At 43.2% G+C, this 15383-nt stretch overlaps 14 non-coding genes across 14 annotated transcripts; all 14 read left to right on the top strand.

The window, feature by feature from the left end:
* Nucleotides 1-600: 600 nt before the first annotated feature.
* On the top strand, nucleotides 601-672 carry trnac-gca (transfer RNA cysteine (anticodon GCA)). The gene has a single exon. It is a non-coding gene; the product is annotated as a tRNA-Cys (tRNA).
* Nucleotides 673-1682: 1010 nt separating this feature from the next.
* Nucleotides 1683-1754, top strand: trnac-gca (transfer RNA cysteine (anticodon GCA)). The gene has a single exon. It is a non-coding gene; the product is annotated as a tRNA-Cys (tRNA).
* A 1010-nt stretch (nucleotides 1755-2764) lies between these two features.
* Nucleotides 2765-2836, top strand: trnac-gca (transfer RNA cysteine (anticodon GCA)). The gene has a single exon. It is a non-coding gene; the product is annotated as a tRNA-Cys (tRNA).
* Nucleotides 2837-3846: 1010 nt separating this feature from the next.
* On the top strand, nucleotides 3847-3918 carry trnac-gca (transfer RNA cysteine (anticodon GCA)). The gene has a single exon. It is a non-coding gene; the product is annotated as a tRNA-Cys (tRNA).
* Nucleotides 3919-4928: 1010 nt separating this feature from the next.
* trnac-gca (transfer RNA cysteine (anticodon GCA)) lies at nucleotides 4929-5000 on the top strand. Its single transcript has one exon. It is a non-coding gene; the product is annotated as a tRNA-Cys (tRNA).
* A 1010-nt stretch (nucleotides 5001-6010) lies between these two features.
* Nucleotides 6011-6082, top strand: trnac-gca (transfer RNA cysteine (anticodon GCA)). The gene has a single exon. It is a non-coding gene; the product is annotated as a tRNA-Cys (tRNA).
* A 1009-nt stretch (nucleotides 6083-7091) lies between these two features.
* On the top strand, nucleotides 7092-7163 carry trnac-gca (transfer RNA cysteine (anticodon GCA)). The gene has a single exon. It is a non-coding gene; the product is annotated as a tRNA-Cys (tRNA).
* A 1010-nt stretch (nucleotides 7164-8173) lies between these two features.
* trnac-gca (transfer RNA cysteine (anticodon GCA)) lies at nucleotides 8174-8245 on the top strand. The gene has a single exon. It is a non-coding gene; the product is annotated as a tRNA-Cys (tRNA).
* Nucleotides 8246-9254: 1009 nt separating this feature from the next.
* Nucleotides 9255-9326, top strand: trnac-gca (transfer RNA cysteine (anticodon GCA)). Its single transcript has one exon. It is a non-coding gene; the product is annotated as a tRNA-Cys (tRNA).
* Nucleotides 9327-10336: 1010 nt separating this feature from the next.
* On the top strand, nucleotides 10337-10408 carry trnac-gca (transfer RNA cysteine (anticodon GCA)). Its single transcript has one exon. It is a non-coding gene; the product is annotated as a tRNA-Cys (tRNA).
* Nucleotides 10409-11418: 1010 nt separating this feature from the next.
* Nucleotides 11419-11490, top strand: trnac-gca (transfer RNA cysteine (anticodon GCA)). The gene has a single exon. It is a non-coding gene; the product is annotated as a tRNA-Cys (tRNA).
* Nucleotides 11491-12499: 1009 nt separating this feature from the next.
* On the top strand, nucleotides 12500-12571 carry trnac-gca (transfer RNA cysteine (anticodon GCA)). Its single transcript has one exon. It is a non-coding gene; the product is annotated as a tRNA-Cys (tRNA).
* A 1011-nt stretch (nucleotides 12572-13582) lies between these two features.
* On the top strand, nucleotides 13583-13654 carry trnac-gca (transfer RNA cysteine (anticodon GCA)). Its single transcript has one exon. It is a non-coding gene; the product is annotated as a tRNA-Cys (tRNA).
* Nucleotides 13655-14663: 1009 nt separating this feature from the next.
* trnac-gca (transfer RNA cysteine (anticodon GCA)) lies at nucleotides 14664-14735 on the top strand. Its single transcript has one exon. It is a non-coding gene; the product is annotated as a tRNA-Cys (tRNA).
* The last annotated feature ends 648 nt before the right edge of the window (nucleotides 14736-15383 follow it).

The raw sequence follows: 15383 nt of genomic DNA, 5'->3' as shown, positions 1-15383 counted from the left end.
AGAGTCTGGTCGCACTGAAGATCTGAAATGCGTCTGAAACAACAAATGAAACCCAAAGCACCCGTGCAACTCGACAAAGATTAACGTGAAGATGGCAGTCCAGGCCGTCGTCCCATGACCTCTCTTGAGGTTGTGTTTGTCGTTCAGTGGTCCTGTTTTTCTTTCCTATCAAGATACATAGTCTGTCCTGAATTGTTGTACCGCCATTTTGAGTCTGGATACAGAACCGTGCCTTCCCTTGGCTTATAAAGGAGGTAGCCAGTCAATCAAGGCAAGCTGGGGGTGGAGCCAAGGGTATTTAAACCAGACTCTATTGGAGGACAGGGAATCTCGTCTCTGTCTGCGAGGGGGAGGTTTTTATCATATTCTCGGATTTTCTTTCTTAGATGTGTTTTTTTCTTCTTTTTTCTATGGCCTTATGGCCATCCCTGACTCACTTGCAAGGTGGTTGGTTTCACACTTAGCCGTCCTTCTGGGACATGCTCTAATATCATCATGAAAAGCAACTCCCCCCAAATGTTATCCTTCTTAGTATTGCTTGCCTTGAGCCTGATTGGAAAGAAACCAATCAGAGCACTTAGACAGCAAGGTGTTTCCATGGGGGGTATAGCTCAGTGGTAGAGCATTTGACTGCAGATCAAGAGGTCTCCGGTTCAAATCCGGGTGCCCCCTTTCCGATCCCCAGTGTTGCTTTTACGAGATCAATTTGCAACCCAGATGTGTTCTCGCGTGTATAACAGTTGATATGTCCTAACATGGTCCTTAGGCCTGTAAAATGCGCTCCAAGCTGTTTAAAAGTTGCATTGTGGTTCTTCCACCTACAATGTCAAGGAACTGAAATGGTAGTTGCGGAGACTTTTTAATTTCATTTCAGCATTCAGTTGATTCTTCTACATGTACAGAGATTGTACTAGAATACGACCAGTTTTTTGTTGGACCGCTTTCACAGGGTTTTGATTGAATGCATGAGCAAATTAAAGGAGCATTTGAGATTTAAACACAAAATGATTCTTTCTTAAAGTTCCCCCAATTATAAAAATAGTAGCTCTTTGGGAATCTTCGTATATGATAGCAAAATGAAGAGAGTCTGGTCGCACTGAAGATCTGAAATGCGTCTGAAACAACAAATGAAACCCAAAGCACCCGTGCAACTCGACAAAGATTAACGTGAAGATGGCAGTCCAGGCCGTCGTCCCATGACCTCTCTTGAGGTTGTGTTTGTCGTTCAGTGGTCCTGTTTTTCTTTCCTATCAAGATACATAGTCTGTCCTGAATTGTTGTACCGCCATTTTGAGTCTGGATACAGAACCGTGCCTTCCCTTGGCTTATAAAGGAGGTAGCCAGTCAATCAAGGCAAGCTGGGGGTGGAGCCAAGGGTATTTAAACCAGACTCTATTGGAGGACAGGGAATCTCGTCTCTGTCTGCGAGGGGGAGGTTTTTATCATATTCTTGGATTTTCTTTCTTAGATGTGTTTTTTCCTTCTTTTTTCTATGGCCTTATGGCCATCCCTGACTCACTTGCAAGGTGGTTGGTTTCACACTTAGCCGTCCTTCTGGGACATGCTCTAATATCATCATGAAAAGCAACTCCCCCCAAATGTTATCCTTCTTAGTATTGCTTGCCTTGAGCCTGATTGGAAAGAAACCAATCAGAGCACTTAGACAGCAAGGTGTTTCCATGGGGGGTATAGCTCAGTGGTAGAGCATTTGACTGCAGATCAAGAGGTCTCCGGTTCAAATCCGGGTGCCCCCTTTCTGATCCCCAGTGTTGCTTTTACGAGATCAATTTGCAACCCAGATGTGTTCTCGCGTGTATAACAGTTGATATGTCCTAACATGGTCCTTAGGCCTGTAAAATGCGCTCCAAGCTGTTTAAAAGTTGCATTGTGGTTCTTCCACCTACAATGTCAAGGAACTGAAATGGTAGTTGCGGAGACTTTTTAATTTCATTTCAGCATTCAGTTGATTCTTCTACATGTACAGAGATTGTACTAGAATACGACCAGTTTTTTGTTGGACCGCTTTCACAGGGTTTTGATTGAATGCATGAGCAAATTAAAGGAGCATTTGAGATTTAAACACAAAATGATTCTTTCTTAACGTTCCCCCAATTATAAAAATAGTAGCTCTTTGGGAATCTTCGTATATGATAGCAAAATGAAGAGAGTCTGGTCGCACTGAAGATCTGAAATGCGTCTGAAACAACAAATGAAACCCAAAGCACCCGTGCAACTCGACAAAGATTAACGTGAAGATGGCAGTCCAGGCCGTCGACCCATGACCTCTCTTGAGGTTGTGTTTGTCGTTCAGTGGTCCTGTTTTTCTTTCCTATCAAGATACATAGTCTGTCCTGAATTGTTGTACCGCCATTTTGAGTCTGGATACAGAACCGTGCCTTCCCTTGGCTTATAAAGGAGGTAGCCAGTCAATCAAGGCAAGCTGGGGGTGGAGCCAAGGGTATTTAAACCAGACTCTATTGGAGGACAGGGAATCTCGTCTCTGTCTGCGAGGGGGAGGTTTTTATCATATTCTCGGATTTTCTTTCTTAGATGTGTTTTTTTCTTCTTTTTTCTATGGCCTTATGGCCATCCCTGACTCACTTGCAAGGTGGTTGGTTTCACACTTAGCCGTCCTTCTGGGACATGCTCTAATATCATCATGAAAAGCAACTCCCCCCAAATGTTATCCTTCTTAGTATTGCTTGCCTTGAGCCTGATTGGAAAGAAACCAATCAGAGCACTTAGACAGCAAGGTGTTTCCATGGGGGGTATAGCTCAGTGGTAGAGCATTTGACTGCAGATCAAGAGGTCTCCGGTTCAAATCCGGGTGCCCCCTTTCCGATCCCCAGTGTTGCTTTTACGAGATCAATTTGCAACCCAGATGTGTTCTCGCGTGTATAACAGTTGATATGTCCTAACATGGTCCTTAGGCCTGTAAAATGCGCTCCAAGCTGTTTAAAAGTTGCATTGTGGTTCTTCCACCTACAATGTCAAGGAACTGAAATGGTAGTTGCGGAGACTTTTTAATTTCATTTCAGCATTCAGTTGATTCTTCTACATGTACAGAGATTTTACTAGAATACGACCAGTTTTTTGTTGGACCGCTTTCACAGGGTTTTGATTGAATGCATGAGCAAATTAAAGGAGCATTTGAGATTTAAACACAAAATGATTCTTTCTTAAAGTTCCCCCAATTATAAAAATAGTAGCTCTTTGGGAATCTTCGTATATGATAGCAAAATGAAGAGAGTCTGGTCGCACTGAAGATCTGAAATGCGTCTGAAACAACAAATGAAACCCAAAGCACCCGTGCAACTCGACAAAGATTAACGTGAAGATGGCAGTCCAGGCCGTCGTCCCATGACCTCTCTTGAGGTTGTGTTTGTCGTTCAGTGGTCCTGTTTTTCTTTCCTATCAAGATACATAGTCTGTCCTGAATTGTTGTACCGCCATTTTGAGTCTGGATACAGAACCGTGCCTTCCCTTGGCTTATAAAGGAGGTAGCCAGTCAATCAAGGCAAGCTGGGGGTGGAGCCAAGGGTATTTAAACCAGACTCTATTGGAGGACAGGGAATCTCGTCTCTGTCTGCGAGGGGGAGGTTTTTATCATATTCTCGGATTTTCTTTCTTAGATGTGTTTTTTTCTTCTTTTTTCTATGGCCTTATGGCCATCCCTGACTCACTTGCAAGGTGGTTGGTTTCACACTTAGCCGTCCTTCTGGGACATGCTCTAATATCATCATGAAAAGCAACTCCCCCCAAATGTTATCCTTCTTAGTATTGCTTGCCTTGAGCCTGATTGGAAAGAAACCAATCAGAGCACTTAGACAGCAAGGTGTTTCCATGGGGGGTATAGCTCAGTGGTAGAGCATTTGACTGCAGATCAAGAGGTCTCCGGTTCAAATCCGGGTGCCCCCTTTCCGATCCCCAGTGTTGCTTTTACGAGATCAATTTGCAACCCAGATGTGTTCTCGCGTGTATAACAGTTGATATGTCCTAACATGGTCCTGAGGCCTGTAAAATGCGCTCCAAGCTGTTTAAAAGTTGCATTGTGGTTCTTCCACCTACAATGTCAAGGAACTGAAATGGTAGTTGCGGAGACTTTTTAATTTCATTTCAGCATTCAGTTGATTCTTCTACATGTACAGAGATTGTACTAGAATACGACCAGTTTTTTGTTGGACCGCTTTCACAGGGTTTTGATTGAATGCATGAGCAAATTAAAGGAGCATTTGAGATTTAAACACAAAATGATTCTTTCTTAAAGTTCCCCCAATTATAAAAATAGTAGCTCTTTGGGAATCTTCGTATATGATAGCAAAATGAAGAGAGTCTGGTCGCACTGAAGATCTGAAATGCGTCTGAAACAACAAATGAAACCCAAAGCACCCGTGCAACTCGACAAAGATTAACGTGAAGATGGCAGTCCAGGCCGTCGTCCCATGACCTCTCTTGAGGTTGTGTTTGTCGTTCAGTGGTCCTGTTTTTCTTTCCTATCAAGATACATAGTCTGTCCTGAATTGTTGTACCGCCATTTTGAGTCTGGATACAGAACCGTGCCTTCCCTTGGCTTATAAAGGAGGTAGCCAGTCAATCAAGGCAAGCTGGGGGTGGAGCCAAGGGTATTTAAACCAGACTCTATTGGAGGACAGGGAATCTCGTCTCTGTCTGCGAGGGGGAGGTTTTTATCATATTCTTGGATTTTCTTTCTTAGATGTGTTTTTTCCTTCTTTTTTCTATGGCCTTATGGCCATCCCTGACTCACTTGCAAGGTGGTTGGTTTCACACTTAGCCGTCCTTCTGGGACATGCTCTAATATCATCATGAAAAGCAACTCCCCCCAAATGTTATCCTTCTTAGTATTGCTTGCCTTGAGCCTGATTGGAAAGAAACCAATCAGAGCACTTAGACAGCAAGGTGTTTCCATGGGGGGTATAGCTCAGTGGTAGAGCATTTGACTGCAGATCAAGAGGTCTCCGGTTCAAATCCGGGTGCCCCCTTTCTGATCCCCAGTGTTGCTTTTACGAGATCAATTTGCAACCCAGATGTGTTCTCGCGTGTATAACAGTTGATATGTCCTAACATGGTCCTTAGGCCTGTAAAATGCGCTCCAAGCTGTTTAAAAGTTGCATTGTGGTTCTTCCACCTACAATGTCAAGGAACTGAAATGGTAGTTGCGGAGACTTTTTAATTTCATTTCAGCATTCAGTTGATTCTTCTACATGTACAGAGATTGTACTAGAATACGACCAGTTTTTTGTTGGACCGCTTTCACAGGGTTTTGATTGAATGCATGAGCAAATTAAAGGAGCATTTGAGATTTAAACACAAAATGATTCTTTCTTAACGTTCCCCCAATTATAAAAATAGTAGCTCTTTGGGAATCTTCGTATATGATAGCAAAATGAAGAGAGTCTGGTCGCACTGAAGATCTGAAATGCGTCTGAAACAACAAATGAAACCCAAAGCACCCGTGCAACTCGACAAAGATTAACGTGAAGATGGCAGTCCAGGCCGTCGTCCCATGACCTCTCTTAAGGTTGTGTTTGTCGTTCAGTGGTCCTGTTTTTCTTTCCTATCAAGATACATAGTCTGTCCTGAATTGTTGTACCGCCATTTTGAGTCTGGATACAGAACCGTGCCTTCCCTTGGCTTATAAAGGAGGTAGCCAGTCAATCAAGGCAAGCTGGGGGTGGAGCCAAGGGTATTTAAACCAGACTCTATTGGAGGACAGGGAATCTCGTCTCTGTCTGCGAGGGGGAGGTTTTTATCATATTCTCGGATTTTCTTTCTTAGATGTGTTTTTTCCTACTTTTTTCTATGGCCTTATGGCCATCCCTGACTCACTTGCAAGGTGGCTGGTTTCACACTTAGCCGTCCTTCTGGGACATGCTCTAATATCATCATGAAAAGCAACTCCCCCCAAATGTTATCCTTCTTAGTATTGCTTGCCTTGAGCCTGATTGGAAAGAAACCAATCAGAGCACTTAGACAGCAAGGTGTTTCCATGGGGGGTATAGCTCAGTGGTAGAGCATTTGACTGCAGATCAAGAGGTCTCCGGTTCAAATCCGGGTGCCCCCTTTCCGATCCCCAGTGTTGCTTTTACGAGATCAATTTGCAACCCAGATGTGTTCTCGCGTGTATAACAGTTGATATGTCCTAACATGGTCCTTAGGCCTGTAAAATGCGCTCCAAGCTGTTTAAAAGTTGCATTGTGGTTCTTCCACCTACAATGTCAAGGAACTGAAATGGTAGTTGCGGAGACTTTTTAATTTCATTTCAGCATTCAGTTGATTCTTCTACATGTACAGAGATTGTACTAGAATACGACCAGTTTTTTGTTGGACCGCTTTCACAGGGTTTTGATTGAATGCATGAGCAAATTAAAGGAGCATTTGAGATTTAAACACAAAATGATTCTTTCTTAACGTTCCCCCAAGTATAAAAATAGTAGCTCTTTGGGAATCTTCGTATATGATAGCAAAATGAAGAGAGTCTGGTCGCACTGAAGATCTGAAATGCGTCTGAAACAACAAATGAAACCCAAAGCACCTGTGCAACTCGACAAAGATTAACGTGAAGATGGCAGTCCAGGCCGTCGTCCCATGACCTCTCTTGAGGTTGTGTTTGTCGTTCAGTGGTCCTGTTTTTCTTTCCTATCAAGATACATAGTCTGTCCTGAATTGTTGTACCGCCATTTTGAGTCTGGATACAGAACCGTGCCTTCCCTTGGCTTATAAAGGAGGTAGCCAGTCAATCAAGGCAAGCTGGAGGTGGAGCCAAGGGTATTTAAACCAGACTCTATTGGAGGACAGGGAATCTCGTCTCTGTCTGCGAGGGGGAGGTTTTTATCATATTCTTGGATTTTCTTTCTTAGATGTGTTTTTTCCTTCTTTTTTCTATGGCCTTAGGCCATCCCTGACTCACTTGCAAGGTGGTTGGTTTCACACTTAGCCGTCCTTCTGGGACATGCTCTAATATCATCATGAAAAGCAACTCCCCCCAAATGTTATCCTTCTTAGTATTGCTTGCCTTGAGCCTGATTGGAAAGAAACCAATCAGAGCACTTAGACAGTAAAGTGTTTCCATGGGGGGTATAGCTCAGTAGTAGAGCATTTGACTGCAGATCAAGAGGTCTCCGGTTCAAATCCGGGTGCCCCCTTTCCGATCCCCAGTGTTGCTTTTACGAGATCAATTTGCAACCCAGATGTGTTCTCGCGTGTATAACAGTTGATATGTCCTAACATGGTCCTTAGGCCTGTAAAATGCGCTCCAAGCTTTTTAAAAGTTGCATTGTGGTTCTTCCACCTACAATGTCAAGGAACTGAAATGGTAGTTGCGGAGACTTTTTAATTTCATTTCAGCATTCAGTTGATTCTTCTACATGTACAGAGATTGTACTAGAATACGACCAGTTTTTTGTTGGACCGCTTTCACAGGGTTTTGATTGAATGCATGAGCAAATTAAAGGAGCATTTGAGATTTAAACACAAAATGATTCTTTCTTAACGTTCCCCCAATTATAAAAATAGTAGCTCTTTGGGAATCTTCGTATATGATAGCAAAATGAAGAGAGTCTGGTCGCACTGAAGATCTGAAATGCGTCTGAAACAACAAATGAAACCCAAAGCACCTGTGCAACTCGACAAAGATTAACGTGAAGATGGCAGTCCAGGCCGTCGTCCCATGACCTCTCTTGAGGTTGTGTTTGTCGTTCAGTGGTCCTGTTTTTCTTTCCTATCAAGATACATAGTCTGTCCTGAATTGTTGTACCGCCATTTTGAGTCTGGATACAGAACTGTGCCTTCCCTTGGCTTATAAAGGAGGTAGCCAGTCAATCAAGGCAAGCTGGGGGTGGAGCCAAGGGTATTTAAACCAGACTCTATTGGAGGACAGGGAATCTCGTCTCTGTCTGCGAGGGGGAGGTTTTTATCATATTCTCGGATTTTCTTTCTTAGATGTGTTTTTTCCTACTTTTTTCTATGGCCTTATGGCCATCCCTGACTCACTTGCAAGGTGGCTGGTTTCACACTTAGCCGTCCTTCTGGGACATGCTCTAATATCATCATGAAAAGCAACTCCCCCCAAATGTTATCCTTCTTAGTATTGCTTGCCTTGAGCCTGATTGGAAAGAAACCAATCAGAGCACTTAGACAGCAAGGTATTTCCATTGGGGGTATAGCTCAGTGGTAGAGCATTTGACTGCAGATCAAGAGGTCTCCGGTTCAAATCCGGGTGCCCCCTTTCCGATCCCCAGTGTTGCTTTTACGAGATCAATTTGCAACCCAGATGTGTTCTCGCGTGTATAACAGTTGATATGTCCTAACATGGTCCTTAGGCCTGTAAAATGCGCTCCAAGCTGTTTAAAAGTTGCATTGTGGTTCTTCCACCTACAATGTCAAGGAACTGAAATGGTAGTTGCGGAGACTTTTTAATTTCATTTCAGCATTCAGTTGATTCTTCTACATGTACAGAGATTGTACTAGAATACGACCAGTTTTTTGTTGGACCGCTTTCACAGGGTTTTGATTGAATGCATGAGCAAATTAAAGGAGCATTTGAGATTTAAACACAAAATGATTCTTTCTTAACGTTCCCCCAAGTATAAAAATAGTAGCTCTTTGGGAATCTTCGTATATGATAGCAAAATGAAGAGAGTCTGGTCGCACTGAAGATCTGAAATGCGTCTGAAACAACAAATGAAACCCAAAGCACCTGTGCAACTCGACAAAGATTAACGTGAAGATGGCAGTCCAGGCCGTCGTCCCATGACCTCTCTTGAGGTTGTGTTTGTCGTTCAGTGGTCCTGTTTTTCTTTCCTATCAAGATACATAGTCTGTCCTGAATTGTTGTACCGCCATTTTGAGTCTGGATACAGAACCGTGCCTTCCCTTGGCTTATAAAGGAGGTAGCCAGTCAATCAAGGCAAGCTGGAGGTGGAGCCAAGGGTATTTAAACCAGACTCTATTGGAGGACAGGGAATCTCGTCTCTGTCTGCGAGGGGGAGGTTTTTATCATATTCTTGGATTTTCTTTCTTAGATGTGTTTTTTCCTTCTTTTTTCTATGGCCTTAGGCCATCCCTGACTCACTTGCAAGGTGGTTGGTTTCACACTTAGCCGTCCTTCTGGGACATGCTCTAATATCATCATGAAAAGCAACTCCCCCCAAATGTTATCCTTCTTAGTATTGCTTGCCTTGAGCCTGATTGGAAAGAAACCAATCAGAGCACTTAGACAGTAAAGTGTTTCCATGGGGGGTATAGCTCAGTAGTAGAGCATTTGACTGCAGATCAAGAGGTCTCCGGTTCAAATCCGGGTGCCCCCTTTCCGATCCCCAGTGTTGCTTTTACGAGATCAATTTGCAACCCAGATGTGTTCTCGCGTGTATAACAGTTGATATGTCCTAACATGGTCCTTAGGCCTGTAAAATGCGCTCCAAGCTGTTTAAAAGTTGCATTGTGGTTCTTCCACCTACAATGTCAAGGAACTGAAATGGTAGTTGCGGAGACTTTTTAATTTCATTTCAGCATTCAGTTGATTCTTCTACATGTACAGAGATTGTACTAGAATACGACCAGTTTTTTGTTGGACCGCTTTCACAGGGTTTTGATTGAATGCATGAGCAAATTAAAGGAGCATTTGAGATTTAAACACAAAATGATTCTTTCTTAACGTTCCCCCAATTATAAAAATAGTAGCTCTTTGGGAATCTTCGTATATGATAGCAAAATGAAGAGAGTCTGGTCGCACTGAAGATCTGAAATGCGTCTGAAACAACAAATGAAACCCAAAGCACCTGTGCAACTCGACAAAGATTAACGTGAAGATGGCAGTCCAGGCCGTCGTCCCATGACCTCTCTTGAGGTTGTGTTTGTCGTTCAGTGGTCCTGTTTTTCTTTCCTATCAAGATACATAGTCTGTCCTGAATTGTTGTACCGCCATTTTGAGTCTGGATACAGAACTGTGCCTTCCCTTGGCTTATAAAGGAGGTAGCCAGTCAATCAAGGCAAGCTGGGGGTGGAGCCAAGGGTATTTAAACCAGACTCTATTGGAGGACAGGGAATCTCGTCTCTGTCTGCGAGGGGGAGGTTTTTATCATATTCTCGGATTTTCTTTCTTAGATGTGTTTTTTCCTACTTTTTTCTATGGCCTTATGGCCATCCCTGACTCACTTGCAAGGTGGCTGGTTTCACACTTAGCCGTCCTTCTGGGACATGCTCTAATATCATCATGAAAAGCAACTCCCCCCAAATGTTATCCTTCTTAGTATTGCTTGCCTTGAGCCTGATTGGAAAGAAACCAATCAGAGCACTTAGACAGCAAGGTATTTCCATTGGGGGTATAGCTCAGTGGTAGAGCATTTGACTGCAGATCAAGAGGTCTCCGGTTCAAATCCGGGTGCCCCCTTTCCGATCCCCAGTGTTGCTTTTACGAGATCAATTTGCAACCCAGATGTGTTCTCGCGTGTATAACAGTTGATATGTCCTAACATGGTCCTTAGGCCTGTAAAATGCGCTCCAAGCTGTTTAAAAGTTGCATTGTGGTTCTTCCACCTACAATGTCAAGGAACTGAAATGGTAGTTGCGGAGACTTTTTAATTTCATTTCAGCATTCAGTTGATTCTTCTACATGTACAGAGATTGTACTAGAATACGACCAGTTTTTTGTTGGACCGCTTTCACAGGGTTTTGATTGAATGCATGAGCAAATTAAAGGAGCATTTGAGATTTAAACACAAAATGATTCTTTCTTAACGTTCCCCCAAGTATAAAAATAGTAGCTCTTTGGGAATCTTCGTATATGATAGCAAAATGAAGAGAGTCTGGTCGCACTGAAGATCTGAAATGCGTCTGAAACAACAAATGAAACCCAAAGCACCTGTGCAACTCGACAAAGATTAACGTGAAGATGGCAGTCCAGGCCGTCGTCCCATGACCTCTCTTGAGGTTGTGTTTGTCGTTCAGTGGTCCTGTTTTTCTTTCCTATCAAGATACATAGTCTGTCCTGAATTGTTGTACCGCCATTTTGAGTCTGGATACAGAACTGTGCCTTCCCTTGGCTTATAAAGGAGGTAGCCAGTCAATCAAGGCAAGCTGGGGGTGGAGCCAAGGGTATTTAAACCAGACTCTATTGGAGGACAGGGAATCTCGTCTCTGTCTGCGAGGGGGAGGTTTTTATCATATTCTCGGATTTTCTTTCTTAGATGTGTTTTTTCCTACTTTTTTCTATGGCCTTATGGCCATCCCTGACTCACTTGCAAGGTGGCTGGTTTCACACTTAGCCGTCCTTCTGGGACATGCTCTAATATCATCATGAAAAGCAACTCCCCCCAAATGTTATCCTTCTTAGTATTGCTTGCCTTGAGCCTGATTGGAAAGAAACCAATCAGAGCACTTAGACAGCAAGGTGTTTCCATGGGGGGTATAGCTCAGTGGTAGAGCATTTGACTGCAGATCAAGAGGTCTCCGGTTCAAATCCGGGTGCCCCCTTTCCGATCCCCAGTGTTGCTTTTACGAGATCAATTTGCAACCCAGATGTGTTCTCGCGTGTATAACAGTTGATATGTCCTAACATGGTCCTTAGGCCTGTAAAATGCGCTCCAAGCTGTTTAAAAGTTGCATTGTGGTTCTTCCACCTACAATGTCAAGGAACTGAAATGGTAGTTGCGGAGACTTTTTAATTTCATTTCAGCATTCAGTTGATTCTTCTACATGTACAGAGATTGTACTAGAATACGACCAGTTTTTTGTTGGACCGCTTTCACAGGGTTTTGATTGAATGCATGAGCAAATTAAAGGAGCATTTGAGATTTAAACACAAAATGATTCTTTCTTAACGTTCCCCCAAGTATAAAAATAGTAGCTCTTTGGGAATCTTCGTATATGATAGCAAAATGAAGAGAGTCTGGTCGCACTGAAGATCTGAAATGCGTCTGAAACAACAAATGAAACCCAAAGCACCTGTGCAACTCGACAAAGATTAACGTGAAGATGGCAGTCCAGGCCGTCGTCCCATGACCTCTCTTGAGGTTGTGTTTGTCGTTCAGTGGTCCTGTTTTTCTTTCCTATCAAGATACATAGTCTGTCCTGAATTGTTGTACCGCCATTTTGAGTCTGGATACAGAACCGTGCCTTCCCTTGGCTTATAAAGGAGGTAGCCAGTCAATCAAGGCAAGCTGGGGGTGGAGCCAAGGGTATTTAAACCAGACTCTATTGGAGGACAGGGAATCTCGTCTCTGTCTGCGAGGGGGAGGTTTTTATCATATTCTTGGATTTTCTTTCTTAGATGTGTTTTTTCCTTCTTTTTTCTATGGCCTTAGGCCATCCCTGACTCACTTGCAAGGTGGTTGGTTTCACACTTAGCCGTCCTTCTGGGACATGCTCTAATATCATCATGAAAAGCAACTCCCCCCAAATGTTATCCTTCTTAGTATTGCTTGCCTTGAGCCTGATTGGAAAGAAACCAATCAGAGCACTTAGACAGCAGGGTGTTTCCGTGGGGGGTATAGCTCAGTGGTAGAGCATTTGACTGCAGATCAAGAGGTCTCCGGTTCAAATCCGGGTGCCCCCTTTCCGATCCCCAGTGTTGCTTTTACGAGATCAATTTGCAACCCAGATGTGTTCTCGCGTGTATAACAGTTGATATGTCCTAACTTGGTCCTTAGGCCTGTAAAATGCGCTCCAAGCTGTTTAAAAGTTGCATTGTGGTTCTTCCACCTACAATGTCAAGGAACTGAAATGGTAGTTGCGGAGACTTTTTAATTTCATTTCAGCATTCAGTTGATTCTTCTACATGTACAGAGATTTTACTAGAATACGACCAGTTTTTTGTTGGACCGCTTTCACAGGGTTTTGATTGAATGCATGAGCAAATTAAAGGAGCATTTGAGATTTAAACACAAAATGATTCTTTCTTAAAGTTCCCCCAATTATAAAAATAGTAGCTCTTTGGGAATCTTCGTATATGATAGCAAAATGAAGAGAGTCTGGTCGCACTGAAGATCTGAAATGCGTCTGAAACAACAAATGAAACCCAAAGCACCCGTGCAACTCGACAAAGATTAACGTGAAGATGGCAGTCCAGGCCGTCGTCCCATGACCTCTCTTAAGGTTGTGTTTGTCGTTCAGTGGTCCTGTTTTTCTTTCCTATCAAGATACATTGTCTGTCCTGAATTGTTGTACCGCCATTTTGAGTCTGGATACAGAACCGTGCCTTCCCTTGGCTTATAAAGGAGGTAGCCAGTCAATCAAGGCAAGCTGGGGGTGGAGCCAAGGGTATTTAAACCAGACTCTATTGGAGGACAGGGAATCTCGTCTCTGTCTGCGAGGGGGAGGTTTTTTATCATATTCTCGGATTTTCTTTCTTAGATGTGTTTTTTCCTTCTTTTTTCTATGGCCTTATGGCCATCCCTGACTCACTTGCAAGGTGGTTGGTTTCACACTTAGCCGTCCTTCTGGGACATGCTCTAATATCATCATGAAAAGCAACTCCCCCCAAATGTTATCCTTCTTAGTATTGCTTGCCTTGAGCCTGATTGGAAAGAAACCAATCAGAGCACTTAGACAGCAAAGTGTTTCCATGGGGGGTATAGCTCAGTGGTAGAGCATTTGACTGCAGATCAAGAGGTCTCCGGTTCAAATCCGGGTGCCCCCTTTCCGATCCCCAGTGTTGCTTTTACGAGATCAATTTGCAACCCAGATGTGTTCTCGCGTGTATAACAGTTGATATGTCCTAACATGGTCCTTAGGCCTGTAAAATGCGCTCCAAGCTGTTTAAAAGTTGCATTGTGGTTCTTCCACCTACAATGTCAAGGAACTGAAATGGTAGTTGCGGAGACTTTTTAATTTCATTTCAGCATTCAGTTGATTCTTCTACATGTACAGAGATTGTACTAGAATACGACCAGTTTTTTGTTGGACCGCTTTCACAGGGTTTTGATTGAATGCATGAGCAAATTAAAGGAGCATTTGAGATTTAAACACAAAATGATTCTTTCTTAACGTTCCCCCAAGTATAAAAATAGTAGCTCTTTGGGAATCTTCGTATATGATAGCAAAATGAAGAGAGTCTGGTCGCACTGAAGATCTGAAATGCGTCTGAAACAACAAATGAAACCCAAAGCACCTGTGCAACTCGACAAAGATTAACGTGAAGATGGCAGTCCAGGCCGTCGTCCCATGACCTCTCTTGAGGTTGTGTTTGTCGTTCAGTGGTCCTGTTTTTCTTTCCTATCAAGATACATAGTCTGTCCTGAATTGTTGTACCGCCATTTTGAGTCTGGATACAGAACCGTGCCTTCCCTTGGCTTATAAAGGAGGTAGCCAGTCAATCAAGGCAAGCTGGGGGTGGAGCCAAGGGTATTTAAACCAGACTCTATTGGAGGACAGGGAATCTCGTCTCTGTCTGCGAGGGGGAGGTTTTTATCATATTCTTGGATTTTCTTTCTTAGATGTGTTTTTTCCTTCTTTTTTCTATGGCCTTAGGCCATCCCTGACTCACTTGCAAGGTGGTTGGTTTCACACTTAGCCGTCCTTCTGGGACATGCTCTAATATCATCATGAAAAGCAACTCCCCCCAAATGTTATCCTTCTTAGTATTGCTTGCCTTGAGCCTGATTGGAAAGAAACCAATCAGAGCACTTAGACAGCAGGGTGTTTCCGTGGGGGGTATAGCTCAGTGGTAGAGCATTTGACTGCAGATCAAGAGGTCTCCGGTTCAAATCCGGGTGCCCCCTTTCCGATCCCCAGTGTTGCTTTTACGAGATCAATTTGCAACCCAGATGTGTTCTCGCGTGTATAACAGTTGATATGTCCTAACTTGGTCCTTAGGCCTGTAAAATGCGCTCCAAGCTGTTTAAAAGTTGCATTGTGGTTCTTCCACCTACAATGTCAAGGAACTGAAATGGTAGTTGCGGAGACTTTTTAATTTCATTTCAGCATTCAGTTGATTCTTCTACATGTACAGAGATTTTACTAGAATACGACCAGTTTTTTGTTGGACCGCTTTCACAGGGTTTTGATTGAATGCATGAGCAAATTAAAGGAGCATTTGAGATTTAAACACAAAATGATTCTTTCTTAAAGTTCCCCCAATTATAAAAATAGTAGCTCTTTGGGAATCTTCGTATATGATAGCAAAATGAAGAGAGTCTGGTCGCACTGAAGATCTGAAATGCGTCTGAAACAACAAATGAAACCCAAAGCACCCGTGCAACTCGACAAAGATTAACGTGAAGATGGCAGTCCAGGCCGTCGTCCCATGACCTCTCTTAAGGTTGTGTTTGTCGTTCAGTGGTCCTGTTTTTCTTTCCTATCAAGATACATTGTCTGTCCTGAATTGTTGTACCGCCATTTTGAGTCTGGATACAGAACCGTGCCTTCCC

This window comes from Lepisosteus oculatus, chromosome 7 (assembly GCF_040954835.1).
Source record: "Lepisosteus oculatus isolate fLepOcu1 chromosome 7, fLepOcu1.hap2, whole genome shotgun sequence".
Lineage (NCBI taxonomy): Eukaryota > Metazoa > Chordata > Actinopteri > Semionotiformes > Lepisosteidae > Lepisosteus > Lepisosteus oculatus.
The sequence above is the reverse complement of the archived record's forward strand: the minus strand, read 5'-3'. Positions and strand labels throughout refer to the sequence as shown.